We start from the raw sequence: 19,188 nt of genomic DNA on the forward strand, positions 1-19,188 counted from the left end.
CAATTTCGCCAATTCAAGCCTAAACCTTCCACGGACCTCCAAAATACATTCTGATCACGCTCCTAAGTCCCAAATCACCTAACGAAGCTAACCAAATCATAAAAATTCCAATCCGAGATCATATACTAACAAGTCAAAACTTGGTTAAACCTTTCAGATTTTAAGCTTCAAACTGAGAACTATTCTTCCAAATTCATTCTAATTGCCCTGAAAACCAAAACCAATAATTTACATAAGTTATAATACATCACACGGGGCTAGCCATACCCTAGAATTGGCAAGCGAAGTGCAAAAACTTAAAATGACTGGTCGGGTTGTTACATCCTCCCCCACTTAAACATACGTTTGTCCGCGAACGTGCCCAGAGTTGTTCCGAAAACCCTCATTCGCTGAGTAACCTTGCCATGCACATACCCGGGGGTGACCCCACGTCACCCTATCTCATATAGGTCCGATAATACAATGTAACTGAAATTTCACAATCCAACCTAGCCTATAAACCTTAGAACCACATTTCCACTTCTGAAACCATCTACAAGACCGGAATCTCACATATATACTCTGAATAAGCCCGAACCATCTGTAATACCCATTTCTGCAACCTCGGGTGCAATTACATGACATACCACATAACTCAAGCACTTGTAGCGATAACTTCTAATCACAGCAGTTGCTCAAAATATTCAAATTTCGATAATAAGCCTTTTATCTAATAAAGCCTCATTCCAACACTATTGTATACTGTAAATGGTAAATGAAACACGTAAAAAGTCATAACTATTCCTTAGATCAACCATCCGTGAAGCCCTTCCCTTTTGACAAGGACCATAGCAAATTTGTGTGCCGAACATCGATAGTATCCTTCAAACATGCTGAAACCGAATTCGTTGTATTCATTATAGATCTCCAACAATCATATCTAATCCAACACAACTACACTGGTGACATGACACATCAATACCACCTAAAACTACAACTCGTGCAATCGGCGCACCAATAAGCAACAACTCGAACATACTCAGATCATGAGAATGACTCGAATGAGAGAGCTGTACCGCAAGCTCGACAGTACCACCACAATGCAATGTTGAGAACCCACACACATCGTAGAACCAGAACAGATGAATCTAACCCGAAGGATCATACCTCGACATAACTTCGCCGCAATACGTGACCCTATCCAAACACTGGTTCGCATGAGACGCCTCAAATCACCATGCTCAAAATCATCAACCAAGCACAATTTGATTCCTAGCACCCAAAAGTGAATCACCATAACCATGGAGAAGCAAATGACGCAATGCCATATTAGTCTGAAAGAACATACCCAATGCGCAACAAATCATGCAACTCCCAATTACCCGTCTCGCTCAAATTCCATTATAAAGCTCAAATGGAATCTCACCATACACGCATATAACCCACAAATTACAACTCCTCGTAACACAGAAGAGTAACTCATAGATCACTCCAGAACACGGATAAGCTCAACAACAACCGAATGGCACATCTCTCAATAATAACAGTTCGGAGTCAACAATTCCGACTCCGTCTAGAACACACATCCATGATGGGCCTACCAATAAACCACACATCAACTCTTGTCACCCACAATAGATAAATAACCATCCAAAGGTTCACAATGATTGAATTATAGCACATACTATCAACTGACTAGCTTACCCACATATTTACAATCCACAACTGCAAAATAACCTGTTTATAAGATCTCCCAGTCTCCAAATCCATAAAGCACATGAATCACCATATCTGATCCCAACTCCTTGATACCAACTCCACCGCCCGAATATCTAACACATCCCTACTGCTCGATCATCCTATAAAGGGTACTTTTAAAAATTCTTCTGTACCACCATGCAAACCTTGAATATCAATAGTTGATAAGACAATATAGCGCCGCAATACCAATAAAGCATCCATAACCGAAACATATCGCCCTTTCTAAAATGTATACCCTCATCAAGCCACACCAATCCATGATCTCATTTATCTAGTCATTTGAAACTGTCCATACTATCTAAGAATTTGTAACCTTCATTTCAAGACTGAACCGTGACCTTACACACGCAAATCTCAACCCCACACAATATATGACACATACCATACAATCCTATGATAAATATGAGAACTTCATAATCCACTCTGAACTACAAGCTACCATGTACCCAACTATCCAGGACTTTCTATTTGATCCCATCTAGGAGAAAATCACTATACATCTCATGCTCCTCGTGCCAGTAGAAAATATAAATCCCTAACAGTGGTAGAAACCATCAAGAACTCTCTGAATTCCAATTGCACAGTACCAAACCGTCAGAACTAAATCCCTCTAATTCAACCCAGCTACACAGGCCATCAAAACCTAAGAGCATTGCCACGAAACACCTGTAGAAACCTAGTGCATCATAAGCACCCAAGAATTGATCATATCTGTTACTCTACCGATCCAACCTACTACAAAACTGTCCAAATTATCTGAGTTCCATCCGAATTGCCTTCAAATTTATACGTTTCCTTGCTAGTACACCATTGTCCTTAACTAAAACTTGCCCCACAAACTTTAGCTTAAAAATGAAATCGCCCGAAGGCTCATAAACCCTTTCATTCCTCTGAAGCACCCCCAAAAGTACCACAACCGAGATACCCGCCCTGAGAAGACCTTCTACGAATCTAAATTAATTACCTTCACCTTCCTGATACTGATGTGTAGAATCCATAATAATATAGAAATACCACGAGTCTTGACACCCTCCAATGCAAACCTCAGATCTAGCTAAATATACAACTTGAAAAAAATCTCCAATTATTACATGTAACATCTTGAACCCATTAGAACCATTCTCGAGATTCATCCACTTTATTCAAACCGCAATTAGACCGATCAAATGGACCGGACGACCTGTGCTCCAATAGCACTCCAACACCGCAGAATGTAACCTCACCTTAATGCAACCAAGTAACTTCCTGTCCCATGCACCGTACATCCCTTACCAATAACAACTTAAGGCATTCTATAAATTCTTATACGCCAATGAAGCATCACACAACCCTTATCCAAATTTACTTTATTCAGGTCATCCTCGATCTCCACCTCTGTAAGCCATCACTGATTCACAAGTATGCCCCAAACTAGAACCAACACAACATTTAATCGTGCAATCAACGGATCAATAGCAGACTCCCCCACTTGGATCAAAGTCGTAGATCAAAACACACAATAACCCATAATGCATATACTCTATTATTTCCATAATATCATAGTGATATTAAACTCAATCCTTCATAAGCTCGTGCAAAACAGACCATCTAGTACTTCAAATCTTCTGCAAATCCCGTGTTCATCCTCGTAATAGTCAAGCCCACTCTCTTAAGCAACCCAAATTCAAATTGTAACACATATCATTCACTAGTAACAGAAATCTTCCAATAAACTACATAAGAATCACGCAAACTTCAGAACAATCCACAGGAGATAATCCACCTGCTTCGCCTCAAACTACCATCTCTTTATACCCTTCCATCAGCATAAACATTATGCAGTCACTTAATCTTCCTGAGTCTGGACTCGTATCACAATGTGAAATTTACCTCACTTCCCAACTAGGCAACATGTAAAGGTCCTTCAACCCGCCTTCAACTCGGGCTATACATTAAATCACGATGGAAACCAAGCACCGGATGGTTATTGCTACTCCCAAGCAGTCCCTTCTCTTCTCATTCAATTCATATGAACACAACTCGTAGTCACATCATACTCATCACATAGCTATTCAGTCATCACTCCCACTAATAAGGACACTATCAGACATACAAATCTGAAAGTACGTGCTCGAACAATCAGCGGCTCAATACTCAAGCAATAGGCAAGACCCGGCCTCAAGTCCTCCAGACTGTCCCAACATCAACACATAGAGATCACACCTTGTCCCCCGATCAGGGAATCACAAGCCATTGATGCATATCTGATACTGAGCACTCATGCGCGCATACGAACGCATAGAATGAATCCAAAGAGTTACGTTTCAAGCTTAACCAAGGACGCACGATAAGAATTCAAGAATGTGAAGTTTTTCCTAAAGGTTCTGCAACCTCTCCAGGATAAGTACATATGTCTCCGTACTGATCCGCGAGACTCTACTAAACCTGCTCATGACTCGTGAGACCTATGTAACCTAGGCTCTGATACCAACTTGTCACGACCCAAAAATCGATCCGGTCGTCATGGCACCTATCATGAAATTAGGCCAGCTGACACAACTCCAGAATCAACCATTTCAATAAAAGTTATTTTTATACCATTTATTAATCAGTAATCTCGATGTAAGTTTAAATGAAAAGTGCGGAATAAATACACAAGCACAACATCGGGGTGTCACTAGTCATAAGCATCTACTAAAACTTTCTAACAACATAAAGACCAATATGGCCGGGGGAAAAAATCACAAGAATACATAAGGAAGAATAAGGAGGGAGAAAAGTAGGGCTACGATCGCCAACCAACTACCATGCTAACTCTGATGAACCTGCCACCGAGCTCAAAAATACCTGAATCTGCAAACAAGGTGTGGGGAGTAATGTGAGTATGCCAATTCAGTAAGTAATAAAATTAAATGAAAATTGAGAGGTAAGAAATCACGTAAACCACGTCATAGGACCACTGTGATTACAGTATGTTCCCAAAACATGATACCATTCAATCCTTTCGTTAAATTTCCAACTTCAGTAAAATCCTTTGGAAAATATCTTTCTAACCTTTTCAATAGAGGTTTAATGAAATATATATAGTGAAAGTGATGAAAATCATAATCGGCCCCTCAGGAAAAACATAGTTAGTATAATGCCCATGGGGCAAAACAAAAATTCATAACCATTTCATAACATAAAAACTTCAGTTTAAATGAAAGTTATTTAAAGCATTTGTTCAACATTTTCAATGGAGGCTCGGTCTAAAGATGAGTGAAAGCAGTAATTAAATCAACTTATTCAATAGAAACTCACTTTAAGGAGGAGTGAAACCAAGAAGTTCATAAATAGGCCCCTCAGGCAAAGCATCACTCGTATACATATATATATATATATATATATATATAGCCCCTCGAGCAAGCCTGTTAGTCACTCATGACTCAACTCTAATCAATCAGCACTCACACTCAGCACTCAAGCTCAATAGGTACCATATAAGAACCGTTGCAGCGTGCAACCCGATCCATATATCGCTGCGGCGTGCAGCCCGATCCATATATATAGTCGACTGCGCTCACTGGAGGTATGCATACTCCAGAGGGGATCCTACAACCCAAGCGTTATATCGTTGCGGCGTGCAGCCCGATCCATATATCATTGTGGTGTGCAGCCCGATCTATATATTGTTGCGACGTGCAGCCCGATCCATATATCATTGTGGTGTGCAGCCCGATCTATATATTGTTGCGACGTGCAGCCCGATCCATAAATATATAATCCTCACAACCAGGACCTCGGCCTCTCTCAGTCATTAATCTCACAATCAGACCCTCGGTCTATCTCAGTCATCAATCTCACAACCAGTCCTTCGGCCTCTCTCAGCCATCAACCTCATAAGTCACTCGGACTATTAGTAAAACAGGGCATTCATCTCAAATATAATTTATAGTGCAACAATTTAGTACATAAGGGTGAGTTAGGAAATTACAAAAATGCAGCATGACTGAGTACAATTATAAGTTAGAACAGTGAGGAAAAGTAGTAAAAGTACCATAAGGGTCTAGAAACAGTCGACACAAGGCTCAAACATAGAATTTAGCCCAAAACATGATAATAACAAATAGTTTTCAATCAAATACGTAGTTAAACAGTCACACGGGACAAACTAAGTCACAATCCCCAATGGTGCACGACCCCACGCTCGAATCAGTCTCCAATTGCTCTGAATCTAACAAAAATCAGTTTTACATCATTAATACATGCTAAAGGAACAAAGCCCAAGCGATAATAATTGAATTAACTCAAAAATCCCAAAATTGGCCAAACCCGACCCCTGGGTCCACATCTCGGAATCCCACAAAAATAACATCAATATAATCTTCATCCTCCCACGAGTCTATACATACCAAGAACATCAAAATCGAACCTCAAATGGCCCCTCAAATTCCCACTCAAAGGTCTCCAAATCATAAGCCCTAATTCCGCAAATTTTGGATTTAAATCACACTAATTTCAGGTTTAATTACTTATAAATTAACATAGAATCGAGTATTGAGTCCAAAAATCTTAACTCTAAGTGTCTTCCCTTTGATTCCCTCTTTAATCTCTCTCAAAAGCTTCAAATCCATCCAAAAATGGTAGAAAAATGGCTAAAAGTCGCGAAGGTGGCTTTTTTAACTTTCTGCCCAGGTGCCCCTTTACCTCAGTGCGTTTGCATGAAACACCATATGTTTGCAAAGTACTGACCAAAATACCTCTATGAGATCACGTCCATGCCCCACGTGTTTGCACAGAACAACCATGCAACCCTCTATCGCGCCTCAGACCCCTACGCGATCGCGGACATCACCCACTCGATCGCACTGCACACATGCCCTACCTTCACGCGATTGCGACCACTTTAAGGAGATTGCATAGAACAAAATTATTCTGCCACCAAATAGACCTATGTAATTGCATTCATAACCACGCGACCGCATAGAAGGACACCAAAATTGAACCCCAGCATCATTTCTGCAATCTTCCAAGTTCGAAATGATCCGTTTGCCTCCCAAAACTCTCTTGAGGCCCTCGGGACATCAACCAAACATGAAAACATATCCCATATCAGCATTCAAACTTGTTCCAGTCTTTGGAACGCTCAAAACAACATCAAAACACGAAATCATTACCTAATTCAAGCCTAAGAATTCCAAAAACTTCCAAATTTGGCTTTCGATTAAAAAGTCTATCAAACCTCGTTCGAATGACCTGAAATTTTGCACACATGTCAAAAATGACACAATGGACCTACTCAAACTTCCAAAATTCCATTCCAACCCCTATACCAAAATCTCACCTATCAACAGGAAAATGCCAAAATTCTAATTTCGCCAATTCAAGACTAAACCTTCCATTGACCTCCAAAATACATTCCGATCATGCTCATAAGTCCTAAATCACCTAAAGAAGCTAACCAAATCATAAAAATTCCAATTCGAGATCATATACTAACAAGTCAAAACTTGGTCAAACCTTTCAGATTTTAAGCTTCAAAGTGAGAATTGTTCTTCCAAATTCATTCTAATTGCCCTGAAAAGCAAAACCAACGATTTACATAAGTTATAATACATCACACGGGGCTAGTCATACCCTAGAACTGGCGAGCAAAGTGCAAAAACTCAAAACGACCGGTCGGGTCATTACAAAACAACATCAAAAACATGAATCACACCCCAATTTAAGCATAATGAAAAGTAAGGAATTCCAACTTCTACAAATGATGCTGAAACCTATCAAATCACGTCTGATTGACCTCAAATTTTGCACACAAGTAACAAATGACACCACAGACCTACTCCAACTCCCGAAACCCCAATTCGAGCCCAAAAACCTAAAAGTCCAATCTCGGTCAAATTTTTAAATTTTCAACTTTCACCATTTCACGCCCAATTCAACTACGGACCTCCAAATCATAATCCAAAAACACTCCTAAGTCCAAAATCATCTGAAAGAGTTAATGGAACCATCAAAATTCCATTCCGGAGTCGTTTAAATATAAGTCCTCATCCGGTCAACTCTATTAAACTTAAGTTTTCATTCTTTAGACTAAGTGTCTCAATTCATTCTAAAACCTCCTCGTTCTTGAACCAACTACCCTGGCAAGACACATAATAACTGTAAAGCATAAAATGAGAAGTAAATGGGGGAACGAGGCTACAACTCTAAAAACGAACGGGCGAGTCGTTACATTCTCCCCTATTAAATAAACGTTCATCCTCGAACGGGTCTAGAAACGTACCTAGAGTCTTAAATTGGCATGGATATCTGCTTTGTATCTCCCACTTCATCTCCCAAGTAGCCTCCTTAACTGGCTAACATATCCACTGCACCTTCACTGAAGTTATGTCCTTTGAACTCAACTTTCAAAATCGCCGATCCAAAATGGACACTAGCTTCACCTCATAAGTCAAATCACCATCCAACTGATCCATACTGAAATCCAAAACATGCGGATCACCGACATACTTTTGGAGAATAAAAACATGAAATAATAGATCCACACTTGACAAACTAGTTGGCAAGACAAGCTGTAAGCCATCTCTCCAATCTTTTGAAGTACCTCAAACGACCCAATATACTAAGGGCTCAACTTGCCCTTTGTCGCGCCCCGTTTTCTTGCAAAAATAGGCTTCGTCATATGACAACTCCTTTAAGGAAGGTGTTAGAAGAGAGAGTTTCCACCTAACGAGTTTGAGGTGCATTAGGGAACCTGTTTGCAAATAACTCAGGTTTAACCAGTTTGCGTCACCAAATATCGGGTAAGGGCTCAAATTATCTCAAAGCGAAGGTGTTAGGCATTCCTCGAGGTCTATAACAGTGGGTCCCAACGAAACTTGCATTATATGAATTAGTCTATGTGATCGAAGACAATGAAGCAAGGAGTTTGGGAAGTTAACAAATAATTGATTTAAAGACAAGATGGGGGGTCCTAAATTTTTTAGCCTAAAGGATCACCCCGTGCAACATAAATAATACTTCGTAACTCCCTCAAGATGGGTATTACTCGTACTATTTAGCGGGTATAGACTATCATCTCCTGCTACCCAATTACTATCTTTAAGTTGTTACCTAAAGCGCACTACTTTATTCTAAGCCGTACCTTATGTGTGCACTACACGTCCCATACCTATGGTCCAGGAGGCTTTGGACCTCTATTTAGGTAGTTCTAGACTTTACTTAGGCTGCTCAAAATTATAAAACTAATTGACATACAAAACAAGTTGGACTTCAAATAAAAAGCAGTTAAGGGCTCAAGTTAGCCTCCACACTTTGACAACAAATGAACGCAAACACATTAGGCATTTGACAGTTTCCAAATTGAGACGAGTTAAAGTCATTAGGCCCTATAGACATGATATTCATGTGACCTTGGAACGCAAGCAGTTTCAGATGCAAGGTGTAATATTATATACGTGATTTCTAAGTTCGTGCACAGTTTAGGGAGTCTAATATTGCATACTGGTTATTGAGACTATAGGTTCTAAGTTATTGATCCTATAGAAATGATTGCTATATGATTCTAGATTCTAGGATTATAAAGATAATGCTATAACTTTGACATATTAGAATGTTACATGTCTTGTAAACATGATATCTAGTCCTTGTGTGATTATTGAGTGAAGTTGTTTGAAGACGTAAGACTAGCAGCATTAATACAACACCCTATAGGCAAGATTTCTAGAAATTGACAATTATACTTGATTTTATAACATTTTTATCCTTATAGGCATGCTTTCTAGGCAGGCGATAGTATAATGAGAATAACAGAAATGGCATCTAATCTTATTATGTTCCTATAGGCATGATATCAACGTGAACACTGTAAAGAGCATGTATTTGTGAATCAATGTAATCCTATAGGCATGATTTTTAACAAACATGTGGAAGTAGAATATGTTAAACGAATTAAACACATATAGGCAGGTTATCTATCAAACAGGTAGAGGCAGAATATATTAAACGAGTTAAACACCTATAGGTAGGATTTCTACCTGTTTCATGAAATCATTAGAATATACCCATTTCCCCAATTTTACTAATACCCCAATTGTTATTACATCATTATTACAGGCCCAATGAATAACATAAATTACAAAGTTACAAAAATAACTACAGTAGGCCTAAGACAGGCCCAATGTATACCCAGCCAGGCCTGGACTTCTATTTCAAATCGACACATTTCACAATAGCCCAGAAGACAGTTTTCATAGCCATATCTCAATAGCCATCAATGATTCGGAAAAACAGCCATGTACACAAGCCCATTGGCTTATTCAGTAAATGAAAATGGGACAGAATTGATCAATTAGAACAAGATGGAAAGGAACTTTAGACCCTAGTGTGTCAGAGTTCCGAAGGGATTCAAAAACCCAGGGCGGTGCTCACACTAGGGAGGTTAATAGAGGAGATTCAGGGAATGACTAAGGACCAAGTAGTAGAGAAAGTAACTAAAGACCCAAATCCTAGTGTATCAGAGTTCACAAGGGCCTCAAATGGACCCCGACATTGCTCACATAAGGGAGGTCAGTAGTAAGATCCTTCATAGCCTTGGCTTTTAGCCAGCTAAAAATAAGGAGTTCAAAATAACATAAGTGATAATGAGGGAGAATGGACAATAGCTTAGGGACAAAACATAGTCAAATTGAGCACATAGAGCAAATAATCAAACATGCTCTACGGTTTAAGAACAGACTTAGCAAAGATTCAGAAGAAAAAGTTCAACATCTAGTGCATAAGTAGTCACACATTAACAAACAAGTTTGCAGGATTGATATACACAGACTCATAATAAAGAAAAGGTTCAAATTATGTTAAGTATATGTCCCAGTGTCATAAGATAGCCACGTTAACTCCACATCAGGAAGCATAAAAACATTTAGACATAGTAGGGAAGCACAAATTACGAAAACATATTGGTAAACCAAGTAAGCCAAAACATGTTGAGGGTTATATTAAGTGAGAACTAGTCATGATTGATAGAACAGGATCTTGACACAGAACTAAAACATACTACCTATGCTAGATTTCCATTATTGAGATTCAGAACAGAAAGGGGAAGATAAACTCATGTCATACAGTAAGTGTAGACATTCAGGTCTGACCTAATAGACCAATTAACTAAAGAAAGTTCAAATTATGCAGATGGAGCATATTTAAATAACAGAATAGACAACCTTAAGCAGAATTAAACACCAAAGATATGCTGGCAAGTCTAAAGGTCACTACAGAAGTAATTCATAACACATTGGCTAAACAAAATTAAGAGAACTTTGATTACTCGAAGTAGGCTTAGGCTTGTTTCAAACCAGCAATATTATGAAGTCAAATGTTAAAGAGAGCTAAAGCTGAGGTAAACCAAGTAGAATTGCATACAAGAGTAACCCAACAACATATTAAGCTATGAACTTCATAAGTGAAAAACATATGCAAGTTGCAGATACATATGAATGATATTGCAAAGGTTCAGTAACTCACTAGTTAATAAAAAAAAAAGAACAAAGTCCACAGTATCAAGAACCCAGAATTTCTGGCCTTGGCTTTAAGTCGGCCAAGAACCAGAATATAGAACAAGAGTATGAGAGAACAAAGAGTAGTAACTTCAATTTTTAGTAAATTTATTAACAGTTCAAGTCCCCTCTTAAAGGTGAATGGGGAGAAGTTTATATAGTAGTAAAGTTAAACAAGTAAACAAGGAAACACTGTAAAATCAAATATAAATAATGAAACCATAGCATGCAGAATCAATAAAATCGGATTAAGGGAAAATAGGTAAACCCTAATTTTAGGGGAAGTAAATAGTGAAAAAAATATAACAAAAATCTGTCACGCGGTAAAATATAGGACGAATATAGATATAATAACACTTAAAATTAGATAATAGAACCAATTTTGGTTCGGTCTAAAAAGATCTGAAAATCCTAGTTTTAGGGTAAGTAAGAATCAACTGAAGATATACAGAGATTCATACCCATAATAGAAAAAGAGTGAATATAGACGGAAGAGCAGAAAGGTCAAGAATTTGAATCGACTTTGGTTCAATTTTGATGAGATTTGCTTGCCATGTTTAGGCAAGCAACTAGGCAACACCATTGACGAACCAACAGTAGTGATAGGAGACCAATAAGGTAAGCAATTAATGGTAAAATTCAATTATCAATGGGATTAGGAGAGGTTGAGAGATATAACGGCTAGGGTTCATAGAAGAAGAGAGGGGAGTTTGAGAGAGTATGAGGCGGCGGTCTGTCAGAAATGGGGTTAGGGTTAGGGGTTATGTGTAGTTAAAAGGGGGTGGTTAGGATTTTAAAACGGGACTGGGGCGGGTTTAAGAAATGGGTACCGACTGGGTCATACGTTGGGTTAATTTGGTTTGGGCTGGGGTGTTTTGGGCAAGTGTATTAGGTAATTGGGCTGAGGTTGGTCTGAAAATAGGTAGAATTTAGGATAGTATTTAAATACCCCTCATTTAGCAAAAATAATAATTTATAAAATAATTAATAAATAACAAAAAATATTATGCACTAAAATGAAAAAAATAATAAATTAACATTATAAAAATATAAAAAGATATTTTTGCATAAATATCGTAATTTTTCATGAATATGAGCTATTATTGCAAAAATATGCAATTAGCCAAGAAATGCAAATGTAATTATAAAAAATATAGTAAAATATTAAAAAATATACATATTAGTAGAAATGATGAGTTTGAATGATGCAAATATCTTATATATATATATATATAATTGAAAATTTATGAGGGAAAAATTGGGTACCAACAGCTGTCCATCTTTACCCGGGAATGATGAAAGAATTATCGGGTAACGAAATGATGACCAATTTGACCGAATGGGATGATTTTTTAAAAATAGAGGTCGAAGTCCGGTTTCTGAGTTGCCTACCTTTCCCTGGTTTTATAGGAATCAGGCCATGTGTAGTTGTAAATCCAACAAGGATGAAACCGAGGGAGTTTCTTATAGGGATGATTGTACATTTCGGAAAAGGTTCTTTTGGAAAGGATAGTATCGGATGGATTTGTTCGGAGTTATGAATGTGATTCTCAAATGTAATAGATGTGTTATAGAGCAAGTATCTGAATAGCCATAGAGTAGGAAGCAGGAATTGAAGATGGTCGGTTACGTTTAAAACATTTGGAGAATGTGAATGTTTTGAATGGAAACCAGGGCGAAGATTGCTCCCGTTTGTAGAAGGGTTACTTCCTGGATTACCTATAAAACTTAAAACACGATGTGTGCAAATACATATGGATTATTGCGAGAATTTAAATATGATGGAAATTTCCTTTGGACCATGAAGGTTGTCTTTGGACGGTGAGGGTGATGTCCTTAGACTATGACATCTTGGGCCATGAATCATGAGTTAAGGGATTCGCAGGCCATGACAATGGTGCCTCTTAACTATGACGCCTTTGAATAATAATGTGCAATATTGAGAGATCCTCAGCACATGACATGGTGTCGTCAGGCTATGAGGATGATGCCTTCGGACTATGACGCCTTTGGACAAAATGGCGATATTTCAGCCCATGAATTTCAAAGAGATGATGCTAGGTCATATAAGAAAAACAAGACACATCTTAGTCTTGCATAAGATTGGGACAGAGCTTAACCCCGGGAAGGCAAAATAGTGTTAGTTTTCAAGTATAGCATTTGGTATTGGGCAAGGAAAGGCAGAGCTTCACCTTATGTAGTTAAGGAGGCAATGCTTAGCCTCATGAAAGAAAAGAAGACAATTCTTAGTCTTGATGCAATAAAAGGAGACAAGGCTTAGTCTCATGCAATGGAAGGCAATGCTTAGCCTCATGCAAAGAAAGGAGACAGGGCTTAGTCTCATGCAATGAAAGGCAGTGCTTAGCCTAATGCAAGAAAAGGAGACAATGCTTAGTCTTATGCAATGGAAGACGGTACTTAGCCTCATGCAATTTAGGGAGGCAATGCTTAGTCTCATGTAAGAAGAGGAGACAATGCTTAGTGTGATGCAATGGAAGGCAGTTCTTATCTTCATGCAATTTAGGGAGGCAATACTTAACCTCATGCAAGAAGAGGAGACAATGCTTAGTCTCATGCAATGGAAGGCAGTGGTTAGTCTTATGCAATTTAGGGAGGCAATGCTTAGCCTCATGCAAGAAGAGGAGACAATGCTTAGCCTCATGCAATGGAAGTGTGATGGCCCAAAAGGTCATCACTTGATTTACAAGTCAATTCTACATTTTGAAGCCTTACAAACCTCCCTTTATCTTACCTCGACCTGCGTGCATGATCCGGACATATATCCGGAACGCTTTTATGTGGAAATTTGATAAAAATCCTAATTTTGCCTTCAAAATTAAATTTAAGTTTACTTCAGTCAATATTTTGGGTAAACGGACCCGGGACCATGATTTGACGGTCTCGGAGGGGCCGTATGGGACTCGGGCGTATGCCCGAAATTTAATTCCGAGGTCCCAGCCCAAGAAATTAATTTTGGAAGAAAATTGTTTAACTGAAATTATAAGAGATTTTGAAAATTTAAAAATGTTTGAATTTGATAGTGTCGGGCCCGTATTTTAGTTTTGATGCCCAGTACAGATCTTATATGGTATTTAAGTTGTGCCTATAAAATTTTGTAAAAACAGACTTCATTAACGTGAATCAGACCCTCGGTTGTAAAAATTCTAACTAAGAGTTATTGAGATTTTTCTTTGATTTTGATGCTAAACTCGTAGTTCGAGGCATTACTTTGGCAATTTGATTGCACAAGTAAGCCCGCATGATGTTTTTAGGGTTGTGTGCAAGTTTGGTTTGGAGCCCCGAGATCTCGGGTGAGTTTCGGATAGGCCACAAGATGTTTTACACATAGAAAGGATGCAAATTTCGCTTCTTCAGGTGCACAGACATCTTGTCCTTCACGGTCACGAGGCCATTCTCGCGATCGCGAAAGGGAAATAGGGCTTGGGAGGATTTTACCCTACGCTAACGTGATACCCAGGTCGTGAACGCGGAGCATTGGGGATATTTATCTACATGAACACGCTAGGTCAATCGCGAACGCGTAGCCTTAGGATGGGCTGGTCAGGAAACATAGGGAGAACTACGCGAACGCGATCCCTTTATCGTGAACGCGAAGGCAGGGCTGGGCTAAACCTTCGCAAAGGCGAATCTTCTCCAGCGATTGTGTAAGTCCACAACTGGTATCTCTTCGCGAACACAACAGTTCTCATGCGAACGCGATGAACATTGTCGCCCAGCACTTAAAACAGTAGCAAATCGGGATTTAGCCCACATTTTATATTTTCAAAACTAGAGAGCATAGAGGCGATTTTCAAAGAGCAAGTTCTTCCCCAAAGTGTTGGTATATGATTCTAAACCTTTTTCTTTCGATTTCCTTTTGCATTTCATAAAATCTTCATCCAAAAATCTAGGGTTTTTATGTTAGAAATTTAGAATTTGGGTAGAGTTAGGTCTTTTTGAATAATTGGAATTTAAACCTCGTTTTGTGGTCGGATTTCGAAACTAATTGCATATTCGGGCTCGTGGGTGAATGGGTGATCGGGTTTTGGTCCGACCTCGAGTTTTGACCACGCGGGTCCGTGGTCGATTTTTGACTTTTTGGGGAAAATGATAGAAAACCTATAATTTAGCAGTGGGGTTGAATTCTTTAGCATTTATTGATGTTGTTAAATTAATTTGGATTAGGTAAAAGTAAATTGGAAGGAAAAGTAGTGTTTGAGGCTTGAGTTGGTCATGGAAGTTCGAGCCTTAGCTCAAGGGAATATGTGTTGTTCTTTATTTGCTATGTGCTAGCGTGGTGTACAACGTATAGGTATGGTGATGAGTATCTATAATTTGGTGTCAAGCATGCTCGTGGGTCTTAAATTGTGATCGTTGTGTTTCTTAATAAGTACTACTAATGCCTAAATTGTTAATTTTCCATGTTGAGCAAGATTTATGATTATCTTCTTGGTATTTGGTTATTATTGAGCATTGGCTCTAGTTGAGGTTCAATTGTGAAGTTGATTATTGGTACAAATTTGGTTATAGTTGATTCTTTTGCCGGGACATATTTAGTTCTTATTGTTGATTCCCTTGTCGGGATGTATTTATACTTATTGTTCATTCCCTTGCCAGGAAATTGTTGTTGCCATTGTTTGGGTGAGGAAAGAGTGATAAAGCACGAAGGGTGATGCCGTGCACATTCACACTTTTGCATATGGTAAGTAAAGAGTGATAAAGTACGTAGGGTGATGCCGTGTACATATACATTGATATTGATGCATATGGTGAGGAAGAGTGATAAAGCACGAAGGGTGATGCCATGCACATTCCTAATATTTATATGGTGAGGAAGAGAGATAAAGCACGAAGGATGATGTCATGCACATTTTCAATATCTGACTGCATTGGTGAGGATTGAGAGTAAAAGCACGAAGGGTGATGTCGCGCACTTATTGCCAGTTTGTCATGATTTCTTGTTGTTATCTATTCAAGTGCCTTAATTTTTTCATTCCATTATTTCTGTGATTCTTTATGCTGGTATTTACCCCATAGCATGTTACCCTTCCTCGTTACCTATTGAATTGCTTCTATTACTGTTATTCTACACGAATGGTGATGTCTTGCACATATTGTTTAACTGCAGGTTCCATTACTAGAGCGTATGGACCTCAGAGATACACATGTATCTATTTTGTTCAGACCCTACTTGTAGTATTCTAAGATAGTCCGTCAGATTGTGACACCAGTTCTGGGTGGTTTATGTTTATGGATTCGTATTGGTATTAGCTAAATTGTTAAATTTCGTTCTTCCACCTTATTATTTCTGCTGTTTATCATATGTTAACATGAAATTGCTAAAAGATTAAAAATGAAAAAGTGGTAAATTAATTGGAATAGTTGGCTTGCCTAGCTGTCACTAGTAGGCACCATCACTACTCCCGATGGTGGGAAATCCGGGTCGTGACAAGTTGGTATCAAAGTTCTAGGTTGCTTAGGTCTCACAATTCATGGACAAGCATGATAGAGTCTGAGGGATCGGTACAGAGACGTATGTGCTTATTCCCTAGAGGCTACAGAGTTAGGAATAATTTCACTTCTATTCTTCTATGTCGTGCGATTTGGTTTCTCAATACTAATTGAATTTCTACTCTATTCTTTCGTAGATGGCGAGAACACGTGCTTCTTCATCCGCTGACCAGCAGCCCGAGCCCCCAACAGCAGCTCCCATAAGGGGCATAGGACGAGTCCGAGCTCATGCTAGGGCCCGAGGCAAGGGCAGATCTCAGCCTAGAGCAGCAGCACCATCGACGGAGCCTCAGGTAGAGTTTGATGATGAGGTTCCGGCCAAGATAGTTCCAGTGGGCCCAGCTTAGGTCCCATAAGGGTTCATTGCTACCCTAGTACTCTAGGATGCTTTGGTCCATCTAGTGGGCCTTATGGAGAGCGTCACCCAGGCAGGCTTACTTCCGGTAGAACCAACCATCTCTCAGGCTGGGGGAGGAGCACAGACTTCCGCTACCCACACTTCGGTGTAGATGACTCCCCAGTTTTAGACTCCAGCAGCTTAATCAGTTGGAGTAGTTCAGCCGGGTATAGTAGCGCAGACCGGTGATGGAGCAACTATGTGTGCCGATGCTTTGTGGAGATTGGACAAGTTTACCAAGCTGTTTACTACTACTTATTGTGGCACATCTTCAGATGATTCCGAGGATTATTTAGACAGCGGTCATGAGGTTCTTCGGAACTTGGGGATAGTGGAGAACAATGGGGTCGACTTTGCTGCTTTCTATCTGTCAGGTTCCGCCAAGAAATGGTGGAGAGATTATTTTTTTGGCCAGATCAATTGTATTACCAGCTCTCACTTGGGACTAGTTCTCATAGATATTTCTCGAGAAGTTTCTTCTCTTCACTCAGAGAGAAGAGTACCGTCGGCAGTTCGAGCGTCTCCAGTAGGGTTCTATGACTGTCACCTAGTACGATACGAGGTTTATTGACTTGGATCATCATGCTCTTCTGGTACTCCCCACCGAGAGAGAAAGGGTGCGAAGGTTTATTAAGGGACTCGCTTAGCCTATTAGACTGTAGATGGCTAAGGAAACAAGTAGCAAGATTTCTTTCCAAGATACGGCCAATGTGGCCAGGCAGGTTGAGATGGTTTTAGCTTAGGGGAGCGATCAGGGGTCTGATAAGAAGCCTCGTCATTCTGGCAGATGCAGTGGTGCCTCGTTTGGAAGTAGAGATTCTTTTGGTGGAGGCCATCCTCCCAGGCTATTTCAGTCAGCACTTCAGGTTTCTCACGGTGCTCTAGGTGGCTGTGGTTCTCATATGCAGTATTCTGATCGGTTGCCCTACAGTGCACCACTAGCTCCTATCAGTGCACCTCCGCTCTAGAGTTTTCAGGGTGGTTATCTAGGCTATCGTGGTCAGTTTTAGGGTCAGCAGTCTTAGCAGCCGAAGTCTTTCTATACTTGCAGCGATACAAGGCACATTGCTAGGTTTTTCCCTTGATCCTCAAGCAATTCTCTGCACCAGGGTTCTCGTGCTATAGTTTCAGCACCGGATGTTCCACCGCCCGCTCAACCAGCTAGAAATAGGGGTAGAGGTGCTCGAGGTAGAGGTCAGGCCACTAGAGGTGGAGGCCAGCCAGTAGGAGGCCGTCCTAGAAATGTAGTTCATAGGGGTGGGGACCTGCCCCGACGTTATGCTATGCCAAGAAGACCTGAGGCTGAGGCCTCCAATGCAGTTATCATAGGTACGATTTCAGTGTGCAGTAGAGATGCCTCAGTTCTATTTGACCCAGGGTCGACATATTCTTATGTATCATCTTATTTTGCTCCTTATCTGGTTGTGACTCGTAATTCTTTGAGTGATCCTATATATGTGTCTACAATGATGGGTGATTTTATTATGGTAGATCGTGTTTATCGTGCTTGCGTGGTTGTTATTGGGGTTCTTGAGACCCATGTAGATCTCCTACTTCTCGATATGGTGGAATTCAATGTCATTCTGGGGATGGATTGGTTATCCCCTTATCATGCTATATTGAACTGTCATGCCAAGGCCATAACCTTAGCACTACCGGGGTCGCCTCATTTGGAGTAGAGAGGGACTCCTGGTCGTTCTACCAGCAAGGTTATCTCATATATGAAGGCTCAGCGTATGGTTGACAAGGGATGTTTGGCCTATTTGGTATATGTTTATGATTCTAGTGCTGAGGTTCCATCTATGGATTCTGTGCTCGTTGTTCATGAGTTTCCAAAGGTATTTCTTTTAGACCTGTCGGGTATGCCACTCGACAGGGACATTGACTTTTGCATTATTTTGGTTGCGGGCACTCAGCCCATTTCAATTCCGCCATATCGTATGGCCCCGCCAGAGTTGAAATAATTGAAAGAACAATTGTAGGACTTGCTCGAGAAAGGCTTTATTAGAACGAGTGTCTCACATTGGG

Source organism: Nicotiana tabacum, chromosome 11, assembly GCF_000715075.1.
Source record: "Nicotiana tabacum cultivar K326 chromosome 11, ASM71507v2, whole genome shotgun sequence".
Taxonomy (NCBI): Eukaryota; Viridiplantae; Streptophyta; class Magnoliopsida; order Solanales; family Solanaceae; genus Nicotiana; species Nicotiana tabacum.